Here is a 13,135-nt window from a genome sequence, read left to right as displayed (position 1 = left end):
TTCTTCTTCTTCTTCTTCTTCTTCTTCTTCTTCTTCTTCTTCTTCTTCTTCTTCTTTCTCCTCCTCCTCCTCCTCCTCCTCCTCCTTCTTCTTCTTCCCAGCATTCTCTGTGCCTGGAAATCCTGCCTAGCTGGTGGCCATTCAACTCTTTATTAAACCAATCAGAGTGGCACATCTTCACAATGTACAAAAAGATTACCCCACAACAGAAGTAGATATGCCAGCGGTCTATTTAAGATGGCAGTGTGTATGGAAAATGAAATGAGTTTTACGTTTCAACATGTGTCAGAGACACAATGTGCAGAAAGATTTTTGATGTTTCGTGCCTTCCTTTTCCTTATTTTCATTAATCTATGTCTTAGACGATTAGAGTACCAAACCTCTTCCCCATAGCAACTTCATTTGGAGATAGGGTCTTTGAAACGATGATTAAGATGATTCATCTCGGAAGGTTTCCAATCCAGGATGTCTGGTGTTCTAATGAGAAAAGGAAGAGGCTCCAGGGTGCACATGTGTAGAGAAGAGACATGCCAGAGTGTGGGGCTTTCAGTGAGGTGGAGACCTCAAGGGAAGACTCTTCAATCAGAACCCAAAGTGCCCTGTTCTTTATTATCAGCTAAAACTATGGTGCAAGCTGCACATGCCTTAAGGCATTGCTGTCCACCACTTTAATCTTTTAAACCTATGCTCATTAACCTGAACTAAGCAACCCCAAATGTGTCTATTATCTTTGTTTCTTAAATCATGTCTTTAAACTGAGCATGCTCAGGGATGGAACTACCCCCGCTATGAGTATGCACGGTCTTGCTAATAAATCTCTATAGTTTTTACTTCTTTTTTTTTTTCTTGCTTTGTAAAACTCCTATTAACTCCTAGCTGCTGCAGGAATAACTCTCCACTCCTCATGTTCTAGCGATGCTTAGTTTGCCTCTGTACTTGCCAACATGCTTGACCATTTTGTTGGGTTACAAGGAAGTAGTGAGAAGATGACCTTTAGGGACAGGCGCCTTCAAATGAAGCCAAACCAGTCAGCACCTTGGTTTTAGAGTCTGGGTCCACTGAACTGCAAAAAAACAACTATTGCTGTTGTTTAAGCCACGTGGTACATGGTGTTTTCTTCTAACAGGAATTTCTTGTAATAGGAAATTGCGATCCTCACCCTGGATTGCATGGAAACAAACTGCTTGTTCCCTATAGCAAGAGACACATCCAAATCAAAGCAAAGACTACCTGCCAAAGGCAGGAGGGACTATAGCTTTCCGTGGTCTCTCTAGGTCTCCAGCCTGGACCTCTGTCTTTGTTAGACACCTGGATTTCCCGGTCCCTAACTTCTAGCAAGATTTGCTTTTTGAGATTATAAGGAGGTAGCATTGCCGGTAAATGTCCCTCTGTTTGCCGGTTCCTGGACCCAGATCACCTCTCCATGTATGGTGGAAGCACTGGTAATCTTTGGCTTATATTGCTGACCCTTCAATTGCCACCTTTCCTAATTAAGTATGTTCAAGAATCAGGTCTATGTAAACGTATCCTTTGTAAAGACACTTAGGTGTGCGTATATCTCTCAGGTCACCTGTATCCACTCCTGTCCTGTAATGCCTTTATCCGTGTCTCCCTTCAAAGTTCCTCTTGTGCTGCTCTTCCCTTTGCCCGTTGTTACATTCTTCCTTCTTTTTTTATGTTTAACCAGACTCTAAAATCTTAACATTCAGATTACAAGTAAATAAATACTCTTTAAGTTACCTAGAAAACATACAGAAAGGAGACAATAAATTATTTCACATTTCAACTTATATTTACATCATGTATTATGCAAAGGATCATCAAGAATTAAAGGAACTGATGGATGAGCCAGGAGCCACTGAGTCTGACCACCAGTCGGGTGTCTTCACAAAGCGACAGATAAAAATGGAAGGTTCTTTTCCAGAGCAGCAGAACTCGCTAACACCGACTGCTGTGTCCTCTCCAATTGCAGTTGCATTTAATATAGAACAGTTATAGTCTCTGATTTTTCAGGATTCACATCAGGAAAACACTTCACATTCACCATTATGTGTGCCAAGAAGATAGAATATTGTCAAAGGAGGGAGAATAATGATCTGTTGCTAAAAATAGCATCCCATCCAAGAAAAAAAAAATGACTCAGCACAGGGTTGAGCAGATAAAGATGCATTAACTCAAAAATACTTGAATACGAATAATACTACTGCATTAATATACTTGATTATCTTCTGTTCATTGTCATCAAACACCAGGACCCCTGGGGTACTGGAGGAAGTGGTAGATAGTGTTAACTGTAGCGGAAAATACTTCCTCTCTTCAAAAGCTTCTATGGAAGGAAAAATTGAGAACAGGGATTCCGACAAGATATAATTGTTGAGAAATAATTTATTGTATAAACTCTTAATTTAGCTAAAAGAAATATGTCTTAGAAAATGAAAATCAAACCTATATATATGTATGTATGCATATATACATGCATACATACATATATATATATAATAGCAGGTGTTACTACTTATAAAGCAGTTAGTACCAGACAGTTCTCAGAGCTTATATTTACTCAGTTTTTTCACTGACTATCAGAAACACTAATATCATTTTCATGTTAATGCTGAGGTGGTGTGGCTACAAAGAAGTCAGACTACTTGACCAAGGTCACTCAGTTGGTATTTAGGATGACTCAATTCTAGGCAGTGTGATTCAAGTCTGTGCTTATGTAGCCATTACTCCTTTTAAAAACAAAAGTTTGGAAACACCATGGGCATTATTTCTCAGTATCTAAAACGGGGGGGGGGGGCTTCAAACTGATTCAGCCAGCAGTTTGCAAGAATGAACCAAGCTCTTTTACATGTAACTGTGTTGACTTGAAAAGGCCTTTCGACCGTCAGCAGGAGAGATAGTAAGGTGTGCATGTTGAGTTTTCTGGAAAGCAGAAAGTGAGCATTGTGTTTAAGAAGCACAATTGGGTGGTTGAGTCTTGCCTATTTCTCTCTCTCAAAACCAAGCCCCGATCCCCAGCTTAGTAGCTTGAAATTGACTCTCTCAGGAGAAAGGAGAATTTAGAACCCTGTGACCAAGCTCCCTTAAGTTGGGTGTTTTCTTCTCCTTTTCCCCCACTACATAAGATTTACTTAACCCCTTCAAGACATATGTGTGATCTCTAATAAACAGTACTTCAACCCGAGCCAGTCGTTGAGGCTGATCCTTTGAGATCAAAAGAAAAAAGAGGTCTTTTTTTATGAAGAGATACAAGACATGTTCATTCTTTCACTCTCAACCACTCCCTGCTATGAAGTGTCTTTGGACCCTCATCTGGGGAGAAGCTAGATTGGGCAGAGGAAGATCCTGAAGCAGGCTTGATTTTTTTTTTTTTTTAAAAAAAAAACACTTTGTAGGTACCCCACAGGGTATTCTGGAGCAAGAGTAGCCTTAGGATTGTCCCAAGAAGGGTGAGCTGATAAGTCTGATGGCCGTCAGCAGTGGTGACCAGTGGAAGGGGCAGTTGTCTATACTCAACTGTCTGGCTGGGAATACAGTCTCATTCAGAACTGGCTACTGCAGGCTATAAGGAAACTGTCGCCTCGGCAACTGGGGACATGTTTTCATTAAAGGGGTGTTCGCCTGGCACTTCTCATGGTCTGTCTCAAATAATCAAAAAGTCAATAAAATAGAATGCAAACGATCAACTTAGCCTCGCTGTTTTAGATGGCAGAAAGGAGAAAAACGATGCCCAAATGGTTTCGTATGAGTTGTAAGATGCCCTTCTTCAACCAAGGACGTGGTAGTGACTGAGTCTGGTGACTGAAATGAATGCGGATTAATCCCACAGGAGGCAGGTAGGGACACAAGAGCCTGCAGGAGCAGACACCACCACTCCAGGGCTCTGGCTGGCTATTGATTTGTCTTGCTAGCAATTTAATAAGGAGTACTACTTTTTTAGACTTAATTTTATCCCAGAAGAAAGAATTAGCCGTTGAAGTCACAATGTTAAGGTACTCTGAGGGAAACTGCACCATTTTTTAAAAAGGTAATGCCCGTGAGAACATCACATTCAACTGTAAAACGCCACTCAAGTTTACTCTAGAAGTCCAAGGCTTTTTTTTAACCTTTGAGTATCACCTATAAGGCAACATGCTTCAAAGAAAATTCTGAATTTGAACTCAGTTCTAAGACCGTGTCCTAACTGTACAGAGACAAGTTTTGATTCAATTTAATTCATCAAGTATTTATTCATTCTGAGTATATGACAAACACTGTGCCAGGAACACATCTTGTTTTTAAGTAATGGGGATACAAGTATTCTTTGCTATATTTGAGAAACTCTGAGTTAAAGAATAATTGGCAAGATTGAAAATGAGTCATTACTTCGTTTTCAAAGCATGGAAAACTGTATCCCTGTTCTAGAGACTTCAGTTGGATGCTAATCATTCCCATTTCCAGAACAGAAGCATTTTGAGGCAGTTAGGCTGAGTTTTGTTTCTCTTCTTTGATGGAGCCAGTGGTCTGGGAAACAGCGTTTGCCCAGAACACCCACATCTCATTGTGAAGACTGGATCTTGACCTTGGGAATGTTAAAGCGTGTACTGAATAAGATCAGAGTTCAGGTTTACAGTGAGCCTGTGATCATGTCCAACCCCCAGGTTATTATATTATTCTCACAGCTTGTAAAGTTCAAGTTTCCTTTTAGAGAAGATCTTGCCTCCATGGCTTGCTCTTTCTTAACTCCGTGGCTTACTGGGTAAGGTTCTGTTCTGGCATCTTTTTCCTTCGGCAGCTACACGACAACTCCTTGCTTCTGCCTAATCTCTCTATATATCTCTGTTTGGATTTCCTGCCTGACTCTACTCTGCTAAGCCATTCAAAACAACTTTATTCTTCATTCAATAAAAGCAACACATATACAGAAGGACATCCCACATCATCTCCTATTTTCTGTCTTATACATGAGACCATGCCCAAAGTGGTACGGTGTCTTAAAGACTATTAGCTGAAGGAGTTCCTACAGCAAAGACTTACCTCTACCAAGGCTGGGTGACTGCAAACTAAGCAGACTAAGCTTCTCTATCCTTTCATTTTATATTCTCTCTCGTGCTGGGTTTAAAGGCATGTGACTATCTAGGACTGGGATTAAAGGTGTGAGCCACCACCACCTGGATTTGTTTCTGCATTGATCTTGTGTAGCCCAGGGTAGCCTTGGAAGTCACAGAGGTCCATCTGACTCTGTCTCCCAAATCCTGGGATTAAGGATGTTTGTCACTATTGCCAGACCTCTAGTGGCTTTAGCTTTGCTTCTAGTCTTCAGGCAAGATTCATTCATCAGAACACAAATACAGCACCACACTTCTCGTTCATGACTGTAATTTGCTGGCCTGAAAAGCTAATGTGCTGGCTGTTCCCTGATTGCCTTTCTTGTGAGCTCCTTTCTACAGTCTTTGGATAGGTTAGGTCAGAAGGTGACCGTGGGGAATATAAAGAGTAGGCAGAAAGTGAGATAAGGGTATTTGCTCCCTGGCTTGCCCATCTGTGACTCTAGAGACTGACATTTACTCTTGACCTAGGGTCACAGTTCTGTCACAGAACCTTCTCCATGAACCTCTTACTTGTTTTCACCCTGAGGTCCTTTGGAACCTTGAGATGCCGCTGCTATTCCTGCTACTACTCTGGCAGAGCCTTGTGGTTTTACTGTATCCAGTTTAAACCCTTAGAAAAGGCCCCTGGTTTAAACTTCTCTCAAATGACGCCATGGGAAGGTGTCATTTATTTCTTGCCAAAGCAAGTATATTGATATTTTCAGGTTCTATCTGGAACTATCTCCTATCTAAGCAGCAAACCAGGTTTCCGTGGGTAAATATGGGGTGATATACTCTTAACATACTAAGATTGAAAATCTTTAGGTATCTTTTTTAAGGCAGGACTTTCAGAAGAAGTTGAGCCTGGTTCAATAAGAAACCTTCAAGCCTCGAAATGGATAGCTCCCCCTGGAATTCCACTGTTTTCAGTTTCTGCCTCTTGCTATTTTTAGCAGTGACTGCTTTTCTGTATTTACTTCTAGAAGAAGGATTCATCTCTCATTTCTGTAAATCTCGATGAAGGGATAGTATGGCTTATGAAACAGGGCTTCTCCTGTGCACTTGGCAGTACTTTGACCAGGCACCGGTGATGAATGTATGTACATATGCTGGAGGTCCTGAAGACAATACATTTCTCCGAGGTCAAGTTTGACTATTCAAAATGTGAAATTTTAAGTCTAATGCATACACAGTAGCTGATCTGGGTAGAGTATAAATATTTTTCATTATTTGTTCTCCTTTACAACGTTCAAATGAATTTTCTGCTTAGAAAATTGCAACATGTTCATGAGATAGTTCTGCATCGCCCCAAAGTCATTTGAAAAACATGTAATGGAAAATTTTTGGAGAGTGTTTGATTGCATAGGCCAGGCTGGCCTTAAATGTGCAACTTTCCTGCCAAATCCTCTGAGTGTTAGGTTTCAGGCATGTACATCTGCACCCAGCAAACATTTTTGCCATTGTCAGCCATCTTTCATGAGTGCATACATCATAGCTTAGTGGCTAAGAAGCAGAGGACTTCATTATTCAACCATTCAGGCTCACGTTTCACTTTTTGAAACTTTCCGTGTTAAGATGTGACGGCTATTATCCATTGTTAACTTGACAGAATCTAGAATCCCTCAGCCTCTGGGCATGAGCATGAGAGATTATCTAAACTAGGTTAATTTAATAAAGGAAACCCAGCCTGAATATGGGCAGTACTCTTTCCAGGGCTTGGATCCTGGACTCCTTCAGAAGGAAGAAGCCAGCTGAGCACAAGAATCATTGCACTCTGCTTCCTGACTGTGGATGTAGCGTGACCAGCTGCCTCAGGCTCTTGCTGCCAGATTTCTCCACCATGATGGACTCTGCCCTTGAACTGTTAACTGAAACAAACTCCTCCTTCCTTAAATTTGGTTTGCATGGCATTTTATCACACAGCTAAGACATATCCCTTGTATCTTACAGAATGTCATGGGGGTAGAGGGCTAGGGATATGATTTGATTATAAAGCTCATGCTGCATAAGTATAAGGAAATATAAGTTTGGGTCCCCAGAACCCACATGACTGCAGGGTAGGTGTTGCAACCCGAGTATAATTACAGTGCATTGAAGATAGAGACTGGAGATCCACCAGGGTGGGCTGGCTAACCAGTCCAACCATAGTGGTGAGTGTGCATACATCACATGCATGTATATCACATGCACATACACATTTAAGATAAAGAAATCCAAGAGTAATTGTTCCTAAGCCTGCACCAGCTGTATTTTCATTATAACTATAGATATACTGATAGAACAGTACATAAATTGATGAAATAAAATTACAAAAAAATTTATGATTAGAAAATATTTAAATGCTATGGGAAATTTTGATAATGAAGTTTCATTAAAAGTTACCCAATTTAATTATAATGAAGTATCTTAAGAGAATTAGGGGGTAGGGAACTCTGCGGATATCTGGAAGAATTCCAAATAAGATTCTAGTGATGGTAAATATTGTCAACTTGATAGGATAGAGAGGAACAGTGGAGATAAGACTCTAAGGGATAAGCTTTTATTTTTGCTTGTCTGCTTTCAGCTTTTGGCTGACAAGTTTATGTTTCTGATTTGTGAGTTCATTGACACTGTTGCCTCCACCTCTGTTACCATCCTCCATCAACATCACAACACAGCTTCTTCAGCCTTTGCTCTAGAAGGTCACTATTGCCGGAATGAAAGATCATGACCAAAGCAACTTGGAGAGGAAAGGGTTTATTCGGCCTATGCTTCCACATCACAATTCATCATCAAAGGAAGTCGGGGCAGGAATTCAAACAGGGCAGGAACCTGGAGGCAGGAGCTGATGGAAATCCATAGAGGGGTGAAGCTTACTGCCTTGCTACCCATGGCTGGCTCAGCCTGCTCCCTTATAGAATCCCAAACCTCCAACCCAGGAATGGCACCACCCTCATCAATCACTAATTAATAAAATGCCTTACAGGCCCACCTGTCGCCTGTAAGGGGCATTTTCTTGACTTTCCTTCTCTCAGATTACATTAGCTTGTGCCAAGTTGATATAAAACTATCCATCACAGCCTTCGAGTGTAGACTGAGGACCAGAGGTTCCCTACTAGCCCTCCAAGACTTCAGTACTATTGAGAGCTGAGGCATCTAGCCTCATGGAACCAAGTAGCCCCAAGTTTCCAGCCTCTTTAGGGTGAAGACAGCCACTGTTGGACACCAGAACAACAGTGGAAGTCGATTTAATAAACCCCACTTTTAATACATTATTCATTCCCTGGGTTCTGTTCCCTAGACTTTGACTAACACAGTTGTTCCATGTGTCTGTCGTTTCTTATTGTACAAGAAAGTTCCTGTTGGGAGAACTCATGGGTAGTAGGATGGGCATGGTTTATACTAGGAAGGCCAATGCAAGCTAAGCAAAATGCAGACCAGATTTCTCCATTAAAAAACTGACAGATAAGGCCAGGTGGTGGTGGTGCATGCTTTTAATCCCAGCACTCAGGGGTCAGAGGCAGGTTGATCTCTGTGAGTTTGAGGTCAGCCTGGTCCACAAGAGCTAGTTCTAGAATAGGCTCCAAAGTTACTGAGAAACCCTATCTCAAAAAACCAAGAAAAAGAAAAAAAACCCTGATGGATGCATACTACAATGGCGTACAATGTACATTTTATCTAATTTAGACATGTGCTTGTTTTATAGTATCACTAAAAACTGATATTCTTGACTTCCTCCTCGATTTTAGCTCTCAAGTGTCTATTTAAGTAACATGCTAATAAAGTGGAAATTTGTGTACATCTATTACACAAGAGCATGCGTTGGGCTTAAATAAAATGTTGAAATAATTTTTAAACTTTATGCTTAAGTGTCAACACCAAAGTAGGAGAGGGGCCATGTTGGGAAGATGCTGGTTGTAGAGGGAGCAGGGGAGGCATGATAGAGACTATAGGATGAATGTGATCAACATTCCTTACACCATGTTCTTTGACATTTTTCAGTGAATAAAAATTTAAAAATGACTGAGAACCACTTAAATTCTTCACACAGACTCTATGAAGATCATATTTTTCTAGAATCTTCTTTCATGTTAAGAAATCCAAGCTTTTGCCAGACCTTCCCTTCTCCCTTCCCTCTCCGTTCTCCTCTTTCCCCAACCTCACCCCCACCCGTACCCCACCCCCATGCTCACAACTTTTGCCCGGCAATCTTGTTTGCTTCCAATTTCCAGAAGGATCTCTATATATTTTTCTTTGGGTTCACCTTGTTATTTGGCTTCTCTGGGCTTGTGAACTATAGGCTTAATGTCCTTGGTTTATGGCTAGAGTCCACAAATGAGTGAATACATACAATATTCATCTTTTTTGGGTCTGGGTTATCTCACTCAGGATAGTGTTTTCTATTTCCATCCATTGGCATGCAAAATTCAAGATGTCATTGTTTTTTACCGCTAAGTAGTACTCTAATGCGTACATATTCCACACTTTCTTCATCCATTCTTCCATTGAAGGGCATCTAGGTTGTTTCCAGGTTCTGGCTATTACAAATAATGCTGCTATGAACATAGTTGAACAAATGCTTTTTTCGTATGATTGGGCATCTCTTGGGTATATTCCCAAGAGTGGTATTGCTGGATCCTGAGGTAGGTTGATTCCCAATTTCCTGAGAAACCGCCACACTGATCTCCAAAGTGGTTGCACAAGTTTACATTCCCACCAGCAATGGATGCATGTTCCCCTTACTCCACATCCTCTTCAGCAAAGGCTATCATTGGTGTTTTCAATTTTAGCCATTCTGACAGGTGTAAGATGGTATCTCAAAGTTGTTTTGATTTGCATTTCCCTGACCGCTAAGGAAGTTGAACATGGGAGTGGGAGGGTGGAGATGGAGGACGGGCGGATATAGGAGCAGAGAAGAAGATACCTACATTAAGGGAATAATTTTAGGGTTGGCAAGAGACTTGGCTCTATCGGGGATCCCAGGTGTCCACGAGGATGTCCCCAGCTAGGTCCTTGGACAGCAGAGGAGAGGGTGCCTGAACTGGCCTTGCCCCACTGTCACACTGATGATTATCTAGAATATCACCATAGAATCTTCATCTGGCGATGGATGGAGATAGAGACAGAGACCCTCATCAGAGCAAGGGACTGAGCTCCCAAGGTCCACTTGAAAGGCAGAAGGAGGGAGAAGACGAGCAAGGAAGTCAGGACTGTGAGGGGCTGGTCCACCCACTGAGGCAGTGTGCCTGTTCTAATGGGAGCTCACCAAATCCAGCTGGACCGGGTCTGAATGAGCATGTGATCAAACTGGACTCTCTGATTGTGGCTGACAATGGGGGCTGACTGAGAAGCCATTGATAAAGGCACTGGGACTTATTTTTACGGCATGTTCTGTCTTTTTGGGACCCTAGTCTATATGGACGCACAGCTCCCTAGGCCTGGATGTAGCAGGGAGGGCCTTGGACTTCCCAAAGGGCAGGGTTCCCTGCCCTCTCTCAAGCAGGGAGGGAGAGGGAGGAGGGGGTGGGGGGAGCAGGAGGGGATTGGGAGGAGGGAAGGAAGTGTAAATATTTGAATGGAAAAATAAAATAAAAAACATTTTTAATGAAAAAAAAAAAGAAATCTAAGTGTTTAGCTTGCATGCTTCAGTTATGGAGACTTAGATTACCAGCACAGAACAAAAGGGGTGTTACATTCATTTTGGTTTCCCTCAGCACAAGAGGTTTTCTCTTAGTCTTAAGAGTAGGTGATAAGGACCTGTATAATTTTCGGAGATTTTCTCCCAAGAGATATAATTATCAACCATGCTTGTTATCATTATTCTGAATTCTGAGTTAAAATCCTGGAACAGAAGCTGACAGAACGCTATTGTGCATATAAATATTTATAACCATAACCTATGTTTTCTCAGAAGCAGCCCTAAAATGTGAACTCTGGTTAGTCATTTCAGACTGATATGTGGGAGAGGGCTCTACTTACAATAGTTTTGATTTCTCTTCGGGAGGTCCTTATTTTGAATTCCTTTTATTTTTAATTTATGTTGATTCTTCTTTTTTTCTAAGGGATTTTCTCTCTTATTGGTTATTTTACTTGATTTTCCTTGTTCCAGTAGATGCAATAGAAACTGCTTGATTTTGCTCACTGATACCTACAAAGAAAAGGATTTTGGTTTACTTCACTCTTGTGGGACTTTTAAAACGAGACAAGAAAGTTGAAAAGTTCCCATTTCTAAAACAAATACAACTTTAGTGCAATTATTCTAATTCTAGCTTTCTTAACATCAAAATGACATATGGCTTGCTATACTTAAAGGATCATGTTGTATAAAATAAACCCTTTCAAATCTATCTTATTATCTGAATCATGGAGCCAAACACTACAAGCTAAATGTTATAAATAAAATAGATGGAGAATATAACCAGTCTACTCTTCCCCTGGTAAGTTGTCATGGTGATATCAATTATGTGAGCTAAATAAATGGAGATGATCCTGTCTCATATTGTTACAACAAATATGTAATGAAATGTTGCTTTTATAAATGTAAAAACATCTGTATTTTCCAGAAATTATCCAATTAACCTACTTGAACGAAGTTGCATGTTTTTCAGTTTGTTTGTGCAGTTTGTTTTGAATTGTATAAAAAATAAAGACTAAAAAGAATTTAAAAGGTTTATGAAGGAAATTTATATCCATACTTTTTCAGAATAAATTAAATGAAATATTTTGTCAGTTAGTACTTCTACAAAGGGTCAGGTTTTTGTTTGTTTGATTTTGTTTTTTGTTTTGTTTTTCTGTTATTAAAGAAGTTTAAACTCCTGTTGTCTGAAATGCTTAATCCCAGGGTATACAAAGGCAAGTTGCCAGACAGAAGATTTTTAAAAGACAGCTTTGTTGGGCTGTGGCTGTAGCTCGGTTGGTAGAGGGCTTGCCTTGCATGTTCAAAGCCCTAGGTTTGACCCCTAGCTCCACATTTAATGGGGCATGATGGTGGATGCCTATGAACCCAGTAGGCATATATGAAGTTCAAGGTCACCTCCCTTTACATAGTGAGTTCAAGGCTAGGCTATGTGAGACCTTGTCCCCAATCAAAACCACAATTTCAGCTTTGTTGATGTACAATCAACTTACCATAGTTTAACTATTTAACATGTTGGACTCATTTTTTAAAATATTCACAAAGCATGTACAACAGTCAGTTTTAGGACATTTTCTCACCTCAAGAGGGAACCACACAGTTTTTAGCGGTCACCATCTTATTTTCATGTCTGTCCCACTGTTTCTCCTAAGTACTCATCTGCCTTCTGTTCCCATAGTTTCCATATTTTCACTCTTCAGATACACATTATCACTTAGTGATATTTTTCTTTCTTGTATGGCGGTTTCCTTGTAGGATGATTCTTTCCTAAGCTTAACTTCATTCTAGCTTATATCAACATTTCATTCCTCTTCACAGTCAAATAATAAACCACATATGGGCATATTAAATTTTCTGTTGCCGTGATAAAATACTCCCACTTAAGGAAGCACCTTAGGGAAGAAAGGATTGGGAAGGTTTATTTTGGCGTATAGTTCCAGGGGCCAGTTCATCGTGGAGAGAAATTCCAGGTGGTAGGGCTTTGGGGAGACATTTGGTCTCCCTAGTCAAGAAGAGGAGGGAGATGAGCGCTTGTATTCAGCTCCTTTCCTCCTTTGTGTTCAGTCTGGGACCCCATGGCCAAGGTGACCTATAGAAGGGTGGATTTATTTGGGTGTCCCGTTCCACAGGAATAAAAATCTGCCACAGTGGGGGCAGATTGGCAGCAAGCAGCAGGCATGGTGGTTGGAGCCCGTCAGAGCCTATTGAGGGTACCCTCTTTCAAACCACCATGCTCCCTGCTCCCCACTTCCTATTTAATCTCATGAAGATAATACTCCCAGGCCTGTCAAGAGGCTAACCACACCCTCCCAGATGTGCCCAGAGGCTTGTCCACTGGGCGATTGTAGATCCTGTCAATCTGGCAGTCAACACAAACCATCACAACCAATAAACCATGTTCTACTTTTCCTTCCTTTCACCCTTGGTCCCTCCCTCCCTCCCTCCCTCCCTC

General features: G+C 41.0%; 1 protein-coding gene across 2 annotated transcripts in view; it reads right to left on the bottom strand.

The window, feature by feature from the left end:
* Sel1l2 (SEL1L2, ERAD E3 ligase adaptor subunit) overlaps positions 1 to 11,150 on the bottom strand; it is a 64,906-nt gene extending 53,756 nt beyond the window's left edge. The window contains exon 1 of one of the 2 annotated variants that reach the window (XM_026788503.1): positions 11,028 to 11,150. The gene's annotated coding sequence lies outside the window, so the exon portion shown is untranslated. The remainder of the gene's footprint in view (positions 1 to 11,027) is intronic. The other variant, XM_026788502.1, reaches the window with a different exon arrangement.
* Between the last annotated feature and the right edge of the window lie 1,985 nt (positions 11,151 to 13,135).

This window comes from Microtus ochrogaster, unplaced genomic scaffold, assembly GCF_000317375.1.
Source record: "Microtus ochrogaster isolate Prairie Vole_2 unplaced genomic scaffold, MicOch1.0 UNK3, whole genome shotgun sequence".
Taxonomy (NCBI): domain Eukaryota; kingdom Metazoa; phylum Chordata; class Mammalia; order Rodentia; family Cricetidae; genus Microtus; species Microtus ochrogaster.
The sequence above is the reverse complement of the archived record's forward strand: the minus strand, read 5'-3'. Positions and strand labels throughout refer to the sequence as shown.